At 41.4% G+C, this 9,099-nt stretch overlaps 1 pseudogene; it reads left to right on the top strand.

Annotated features, from left to right (window-relative positions):
• Positions 1-3,929: 3,929 nt before the first annotated feature.
• LOC110204328 (large ribosomal subunit protein eL21 pseudogene) lies at positions 3,930-4,412 on the top strand (annotated as a pseudogene).
• The last annotated feature ends 4,687 nt before the right edge of the window (positions 4,413-9,099 follow it).

A 9,099-nucleotide genomic window follows, 5' to 3' on the forward strand; every position in this document is an offset into this window, starting at 1 on the left:
CTTAATATCAGAAACACCCACCCCAGACTGATTAGAAGAATCCCAAAGTGAATTAAAGCCTGGGCTGCCTCCTGTCCCTCCCTCAGCTTGCTTTCCTTCTTCAGCTAGTCTGGCTTGCCTGCCCTATGAGTGGCAACTGCTTGGTAGGTTAGTGGAGTTTACTGGTCTCTTCTCTGCAGGAGCTGCTTCCCCAACTGATGGCTGTGAGAGATGGGCTGGAAGCGGGCTGGCTGTTCTGGAGAATGCTGCCACTCCAAGGACTCGTGTGTGTTTTTGTGTGTACTGATGGCAGTTGGTCAGCACTTGCTGCTGGTAGTGATGAGGAAGGTGGGCTCTGCCTTTCCAATGATTTCTCCCCTCCATGATGTCTATGGGGACTACACTTGATGAAGGTCTAGTATATTGGGGGAGCCTGTTCTTTCCAAGTCTCTGGGGTTCAGGACATGGATTTGTCTCCATCTTAGTTCCTGGGTCAATGCTGGACATGGTTGTGGTGATGTATTGACTTGACTGACAGATGTGGTCCCCCATGTCTTCCTCAACAGCCTTTGAAAGGCAATTGCCCCCACTGTCCAAAAGATTTTACAGACCTCCTCAAGCAATCACAGCATGTCCTGAATGACAATTACTAGGCACTCTTCCTACAATCTACAAAATATTCATGGAAGGGGCTGCTATGGCAACTCCATATTCTCAATTTCTCATCCCATTTGCATTTTCATGGTGTTTTTGACATTGTCTTTAGATTTTTTCCAGAGAACATTTGGTGGAGACTATTGATTCCTTAATAACCGCAAACAAATCATCTAGTCAAGAAGAGATCTGTACTGCCAGCTATGAATGAATGAATGAAAAAGCATTTGTTAAGCATTTACTATGTGTAAAGAACTGTACTAAATGCTATGGTACATACCTCCAGTGCCAATTCCCACCTCCACTTTCTGAACTCCCAAAATCCATGCTTATGTCTTCAATATTATTATCCTAAAGTTGTGTCTAATTTGTTGGAAGTGTGATTCAAAGGGAATGAATGGCAATAAGAAGGAGTAGAACAGAACACCTATATCCTGAACTTGCCCCAGGGGGGCTGTTCCCCCTAATCTCCATCCTTCCTCATTCTAATCCCCACACCACTCCTATGCACAATCTAATATCATGCTGAGCATTTAGTAGGTTCTGAACAAATAATTTATATTCTACAGCAATTTGACTTAAAATCTAATAAACAAGGAACTGCCTAACTCAGATTTTGTTGATCATCAACTCTGATCTTCCTCAAATTTTTTGAGCCTAGAAAGGTGTTCCCAATTCTCCCAGCTCTTGATGTATGTAATTGTTACTATGATTTTTATTCTCTCTGACTCTAAAAAACAAAAAAAGTATAAGCCCTACTGGCCCTACAATGTCAGGGAATCCAGAAGTTTCTGAGTATCTTTCTTGTGCCAGGTACCAGTCATTTCAGATTTCTAGACCTTAGTTTCCCTTTCACTAACATCAGGGGCTTGGACTGTCTGATTTGAGATGCCCTTTACTGTCACCCTCTGGGTAACTTCTCAGCAGTCACTACAAACTTCTATATTTCATCTTCCCTTTTGGGGAAAACTTGGAAAAGGATCCCATTTTCTGAGAGGGTTTTGCCAGCTTGTGTATGATCTCATAAAAGTCACTTAAACTTCCTAGGCCTCAGTGTCCCTTTCAGTGACATCAGTGCCTAGGACTAAATTATGTGAGAAATTTCTGCCAGCTTCTGGGTGAACTCATAACAGAGTGTTCAGCTTTATGAGCCTCAATTTCCCTTTCTGTGAGAGGCCTGGGTTAAAATATATGCCCCGTGTGTGCACTTGAAGCCTTTGTGTTATCTCAGAGCAGTGACCTCTGCTTTCAAGGCCTCAGTTTCCCTTTCTGTAAGAGCAGGGGGTCGGACTCCGTGATCTGAGAGGCAGCTCACTGCCACCCTCTTGGGGATCTCTCACCATTCACTTCAGATTTCTAGGCCTCATCTTCCCTTTCAGTGATAGCAGGGACTAGAGTCCGATTATCTGAGAGGGGTCTGCCAGGCAATGGCTGATCTCAAAGTACTCACATCGGATTTATAGGTCTCTGTTACCCTTTCAATACAAACAGGGCTTTAGACTACATGATCTGACATGCCACTCCCTGAAAGCATCTGGGTGATATCACAGCAGTCAATTCAGGCTTCTAAGGTCTCAGTTTCCCTCACAGGGAAAGCAGGGGCTAGGACTGGTTTATCTGATGGGTGTATGCCAGCTTGGGTATGGTATGAGACAAGTTACTTAAGCTTCGTAGTTCTCAGTGTCCCTTTCAGTGAAATCAGTGCCTAGGACTCAATGATTTGAGAAATTTCTGCAAGCTTATGGCTGAATTCATAACAGTCACTTCAGGATTGTTGTCCTCAGTTTCTCTTTAAGTGAAGACCAAGATTAAAGTATATACCCTGTGTGGGCACCTGGAGCCTTGGTGTTATTTTAGACCAGTCAGCTCTGCTTTCTAGGCCTCAGGTTCCATTTCAGTATCATCAGAGGGGTGGACCCCATGATCTGAGATGCCTCTCACTGCAACTCTCTGGGTGATCTCTGACCATTCACTTAGGACTTCTGGGTGTCTTCTTCCCTTTCAAGGAAAGCAGTGGCAAGGATTCCCTTATGAGAGAGGGATCTCTTATCTCATGGATAAATTTTTAACAGTCACTTCAGGTTTCTGCACCTCGGTTTTACCTGCAGTGCCATCACTGGCATAAAATTGATGACCTATATGGGCCCTGACTGATTATGCGTGATCTCACACCAGTCATTTCAGATTTTTAGACCTCAGTTTCCCTTTCACTAACATCAGAGGTTTGGACTGTCTGATTTGAGATGCCCTTTACTGTCACCCTCTGGGTAACCTCTCAGCAGTCACTTGAAACTTCTATACCTCATCTTCCGTTTTTGGGAAAACCTGGAAAAGGATCCCATAATCAGAGAGGGTTTTGCCAGCTTGTGTATGATCTCATTAAAGTCCTTCAACTTCCTAGGCCTCAGTGTCCCTTTCAGTGACATCAGTGCCTAGGACTAAATTATGTGAGAAATTTCTGTCAGCTTCTGGGTGAACTCATAACAGAGTGTTCAGCTTTATGAGCCTCAATTTCCCTTTCTGTGAGAGGCCTGGGTTAAAATATGCCCCGTGTGTGCACTTGAAGCCTTTGTGTTATCTCAGAGCAGTGACCTCTGCTTTCAAGGCCTCAGTTTCCCTTTCTGTAAGAGCAGGGGGTCGGACTCCGTGATCTGAGAGGCAGCTCACTGCCACCCTCTTGGGGATCTCTCACCATTCACTTCAGATTTCTAGGCCTCATCTTCCCTTTCAGTGATAGCAGGGACTAGAGTCCGATTATCTGAGAGGGGTCTGCCAGGCAATGGCTGATCTCAAAGCATTCATGTCTGATTTCTCCGTCTCAGTTCCCCTTTCAATAACAATAGGGGATTAGACTCCAAGATCTGACATGCCACTCCCTGAAAGCATCTGGGTGCTATCACACCAGTCAATTCAGGCTTCTAAGATCTCAGTTTCCCTTACAGGGAAAGCAGGGCCTAGGAAAACTTTATCTGATGGGTGTATGCCAGCTTCGGTATGATATTAGACCAGTTACTTAAGCTTCAAAGTTCTCAGTGTCCCTTTCAGTGAAATCAATGCCTAGGACACAATTATTTGAGAAATTTCTGCAAACTTATTGCTGAATTCATAACAGTCACTTCAGGTTTCTAGGCCTCAGTTTCTCTTTAACTGAAAGACCAAGTTTAAAGTGCCCTGTGTGGGCACTTGAAGCCTTAGTGTTATTTTAGACCAGTCAGCTCTGCTTTCTATGCCTCAGTTACCCTTTCAAAAACAACAGGGAAGCTGTCCGCCAGTTCCGCCATATTTGAGTCGCCAAAATGACGAACACAAAAGGAAAAAGGAGGCGGACTCGATACATGTTTTCTAGGCCCTTTCGAAAATGTGATGTTGTCCCTCTGGCTACATATATGCGAATATACAAGAAAGGTGATATTGTACATATCAAGAGCATGGGCATAGTTTAGCAAGGAATGCCCCAGAAATGTTACCATGGCAAGACTAGATGGGTCTATAATGGTACTCAACATACTGTAGGCATTGTTGTAAACAAACAGGTTAAGGGCAAGATTCTAGCCAAGAGAATTAATGTTCATATTGAGCATATTAAGCATTCCAAGAGCAGAGACAGCTTCCTGAAGCAGGTAAAGGAAAATGATCAGAAGAAGAAGGAAGCCAAAGAAAAAGGCATTTGGGTTCCACTGAAGTGCCAGCCTGCTCCACCCAGAGAAGCACACTTTGTCAGAACCAATGGCAAGGAGCCTGAGCTGTTGCAACCGATCCCCTACTAATTCATGGCATAAATGGCTGTAAAATAAAAGGAATAAAAAAATTCTTGGTTTAAAAATAAACAAAGACAAAAGTGGATTAGACTTCATGATCTGCGATGTCCTTCCCTGATAGAATCTGGGCGATTTCACGCCAGTCAATTCAGGCTTCTTAGGTTTCAGTTTCCCTTACAGAGAAAGCAGGGGCTAGGACTCCTTTATCTGAGGGGTGTCTGCCAGCTTGTGTGTGATATCACACCAGTTAATTTGGCTTCTTAGATCTCAGTGTCCCTTTCAGTGAAATCAGAGCCTAGGACTCAATTATCTGAGAAATTTCTGCCAGCTTATGGCTGAATTCATGAAAGTCTCTTCAGGTTTCTGGGCCTCAGTTTCTACTTAAGTGAAAGACCAATGTTAAAGTATATACCCTGTGTGGGCACTTGAAGCCTTGGTGTTATTTTAGACCAGTCAGCTCTGCTTTCTAGGCCTCAGGTTCCATTTCAGTATCATCAGAGGAGTGGACCCCATGATCTGAAATGTCCCTCACTGCAACTCTCTGGGTGATCTCTGACCATTCACTTAGGATTTCTAGGTCTCTTCTTCCCTTTCAAGGAAAGCAGTGGCAAGGATTCCCTTATATGAGAAGGATCTACCAGCTCATGGATCAGTTTGTAACAGACACTTTAGGTTTGTGCACCTCGGTTTACCCTGCAGTGGCAGCCCTGATTTAAGATTGACGACCTATATAGAACATTATGAAATGTAAAATGGGTAATATTGATTATATTAAATTGAAAGGATTTTGCATACACACAGTCAATACAACCAAGAATAGAAAGGAAGTAGAAAAGTCAGAAAGAAGTTTTACAACCAGGGTCTCTCATAAAGGCTTCATTTCTAAAACATGTAGAGAACTAAGACAACTTTATAAGAATACAAATCATCTCCCAGTTGATAAACGGTCAAAGAATATGAACAGTCAGTTCTCAGATGAAGAAATTAAAGCCATCTGTAGTCATATAAAAAGTGCTCTAAATCACTATTATTTAGTGAATTGCAAATCAAAACAATTCTGAGGTACCAAGTTATACCTATGAGACTGGCCAACATGAGAACACAGGAAAATGATAAATGTTGGAGAAGATGTGGGAAAATTGAACACCAGTGCATTGTTGGTGGAGTTGTGAAATGATTCAACCATTTTGGAGAGTGATGTGGAACTATACACAAAGGGCTATGAAAAATGTTCCCAGCCTCAGAATCAGCAGTAGCACTTCTAGGGCTGTGTCCCAAAGAGATTATACAAATGGTAAAAGGAGCCACACGTACAAAAATATTTATAGCAGCCCTTTCTGCCAAAGAATTGGAAATTGAGGGGATGCCCATCAATTGGGGAATGGCTGAATAAGTTGTGGTATATGAATGTAATGGAATACTATTGTGCTATAAGACATGACGAGCAGGTGCACTTCAGAAAAACCTGCAAAGACTTGTTTGGACTGATACTGAGTGAAGTGAGCAGAACCAGGAGAACATTGTACAGAGTAACAGCCACATTGTGCGATGAGTGACTTTGAAAGGCTTAGCCCTTCTCAGTGGTGCAAGAATTTAAGAGGTCTCCAAAGGTCTTGTGATGGAAAATGCTATCCACATGTAAAGAAAGAACTGTGGAGTTTGAATGCAGATTGAAGCATATTATTTGCTCTTTTTTTCTCTGTTTTGTTTTGTTTCTTCTGTCTGGTGGTTCTTCCTATCATTTCTAACTGTTCCTTACAACATCACTGATATGTAAATATGCTTAGTAGGAAAGTATATGTATAGCCTCTATCAGATTGTGCACTGTCTTGGGAAGGGAGGGGGGAGGTGGGGGAGAAAAATTTAAAACTCAAAAGCTTGTGGAAGTGATTGTCGATAAATCAAAATAAATTAATAAAAAAGGAAAATTGGCCAAATGGAAAAGAAAGTACAAAAGCTAACAGGAAAAAGCCTCCTTAAGAGTTAGAATTAGCAGAGGGGATTCTGGGAAGATGGTGGAGTAGGTCAGAAAATTCCAAGCTCTCAAGATTTTCCCCTCGAAAGAGACACCCTAGCACCTTAGGGCAAACAAAGGGCCAGTAAAAATAAATCAGAATAGAGGTACACCAGGAGTCTTCCTGGGACAATTCTGGAGGATCAGAAGAACACTTTGAGAATGGATTTGGCCCCTGTGAAGATTAAACCCCTCCAGGCTAGGGGCTGTGTTAACAACAAGCTGCAAGCTGCTTAAACAGCAAGCCCCAAGCCCTGGGGTTAGCTGGTTTGGGAGGCTGCCTGAGCCCCAGCAGCTACAGGAAGCTTTACCGCCCCCTCCAGACTAGGAGGGGAGTAGGGAGTCTGAGCCAGGAAGATCAAAGGAACCTCTGCTGACAAGGAAGGCCAGACCCAGCTGTGAGGCAGAGAGTGGAGGGGGCAGAAGGAACCGGCCACGCCCACCTGGTGATGGCAGAAGCAGTGGGGCAGAAGGCCCCTGGCTGTGGGGCTGAGAGGAGGCTGCAGGTTTGGCTTTGGTTTCAGGCCAGGGGGGAGACCTGAAGAGCTGGGGCCAGGCTCACCATCCCCCTACCCCAGGGCTAGAGGTGATTACCCAAATGAAGCTATTGCTACAAAAATTCACAGGCAGAGGAGAAAGAATCCAACCATAGAGAGCTATAGTGGGAATACAGAAGACCGAGGTTCGTCTTTAGAGGAGGATATTAAAGCACAAAAGCCCCTCCTGCCCCCAAAAGTAACGTCAAATGGCCACCTGCCCTAAAAGAATTCATAGAAGAACTTAAAAAAGAGTTTAAAAATCCAAGGAGAGGCCTTAGATTCTTATAATCTAGCCACTGCTTACCCATGTTCAGACTTTTCAACGGTCTGCCCAATATGACAATGTTCTAATAAACCTTGTCTTTGGCTGAAAGAAGGCTTGGGTCCAATTCTTTCAGGCAGAACCCACGTATTGTGATTTTGGGGTCCTGGGACCCCTGAACCCCTAAACCGTGTCATTTTGGTGGCCCATAGGGGGAAACTGCCTAACCCCAAGTTCTTCTCCAGGCAAGACTTGGAAGGTATGTAAGCCTCCCCTCCCTCCTTTCTTGCTCTGCAGTTAGGGTTGCTCTCCAAGCACCAAGGCTTGGAGGTGCTTTTCAGGCAGACAGGACAATCTGTATTTTCATAAATACTCCCCAATGTAATTGAAAATGTCCGTTTTATCGACATGTGGTTCAATGAAATAATTACTTTCATTTTTTCTTTATTGACTTGTAAATTCACCGTTTCATTTTTGTTTTTAGTAATTTTGTTTTATTTTTGTTTTAATCAAGTTACCAAATTGCTTATACATGTATTTTTTTGGTAAATCAGCTTCTAGTTTCATTTACTATTTCAATTTTTCTTAAACATTTGTAATGTCAATTGACTTATTTTAATAGTTTGTCTTTTTTCTAGATGAAAACTAGAGCTACACAGTGGTCTTTTACACTGGACAATCACAGGGGTGAGGTAGGTATGGTTTCTCTAATTATAATTTCATTTTAAACATTAAGAAATTCAATTATTCCTTAGTCTTTTGCAATTAAAATTTTAAAAAGATTTAGAGTGTGAAACTGTAAAGAAACTACAAGGTGAAGTAGCCTTTTGAAATCTGGATGTTCAAATTACACACAAACTCAGACAAGATCTAATCAAATCGGATTGTGTTTACTTTTTATATGGCCCAAATAATCTAAATGTGTTTTTGTTAATATTTTGGTCATGTCAAAAAATATAGCCTTTTGTGACTTATAACCTACTTTGTACTTCTAATAGATTTGTATCACAGTACATTTTGTACTTATAATACAAAAGTTATAACTGTTACCCCAAAAATATGATTTTTGTCTAGTTACAATGATACTAATACCATATTGACTAAATCTAAGCCAGAATTTTAGAGAGGGAAAACTGTATGGAATAGAAATTCATGCTTTCTAATATTCTCTTGTTCTTTAGTGTATATTAAAACGTTTATTGATTGCAGTTAAATCAAATTTAAAACAAATTTTAATAAAAGATATAAAGCACTTACAACTGAATAAAAAAATGGCAACTGGGAATATGGTGGTGTTCTTTGACAATCACGAGAACACATACTAAATTATTGTAAACAATGTGTCTAAATCCAAGAGCAAATATATACATAATACAATTTTGAAACCTTCCAAATAAGACATAGGATAAAACAAGAATGCCTGTTTTCAAAACTACAATAATTCTAGAAATGTTAAGTATAATAGCAAAACAAGTAGTAAATATAAGACAACAATAAGAATAAACATAAGAAAAGAGTAAACGTTTTAGGTAATATAATAATGTACTTAGAGACCCCTAAAAAGCAAAATTAAAAACTTAATTGAAATAGTTAACTTTATCTGGAAGAAACAAAGAAGAAGAAAAAAGAGGAAAGAAGAGAGAACAGGAGAGAAAGAAAGGTAGAGGGGGAGATTTGAAAGGTGCTTTGATTCCCAAAGAAACTATATTCTGCTAAGTAGAAAGAAATACCACAGTAGTAGGTGAGGCAGCAGATTAGAGATGGTCTGGAAAGATGATTTTGAGAGTCTCTGCTGCTAAATATCAGCACATTCTGGACTCCTCAGTCTCTTTCACCTAGTACATTCCCTCATTACTACAACTTCACACCTAAAACACAGTTTCAGTTGCCATT

Source organism: Phascolarctos cinereus, unplaced genomic scaffold (genome assembly GCF_003287225.1).
Source record: "Phascolarctos cinereus isolate Bilbo 61053 unplaced genomic scaffold, phaCin_HiC Scaffold_263;HRSCAF=859, whole genome shotgun sequence".
Classification (NCBI taxonomy): Eukaryota; Metazoa; Chordata; class Mammalia; order Diprotodontia; family Phascolarctidae; genus Phascolarctos; species Phascolarctos cinereus.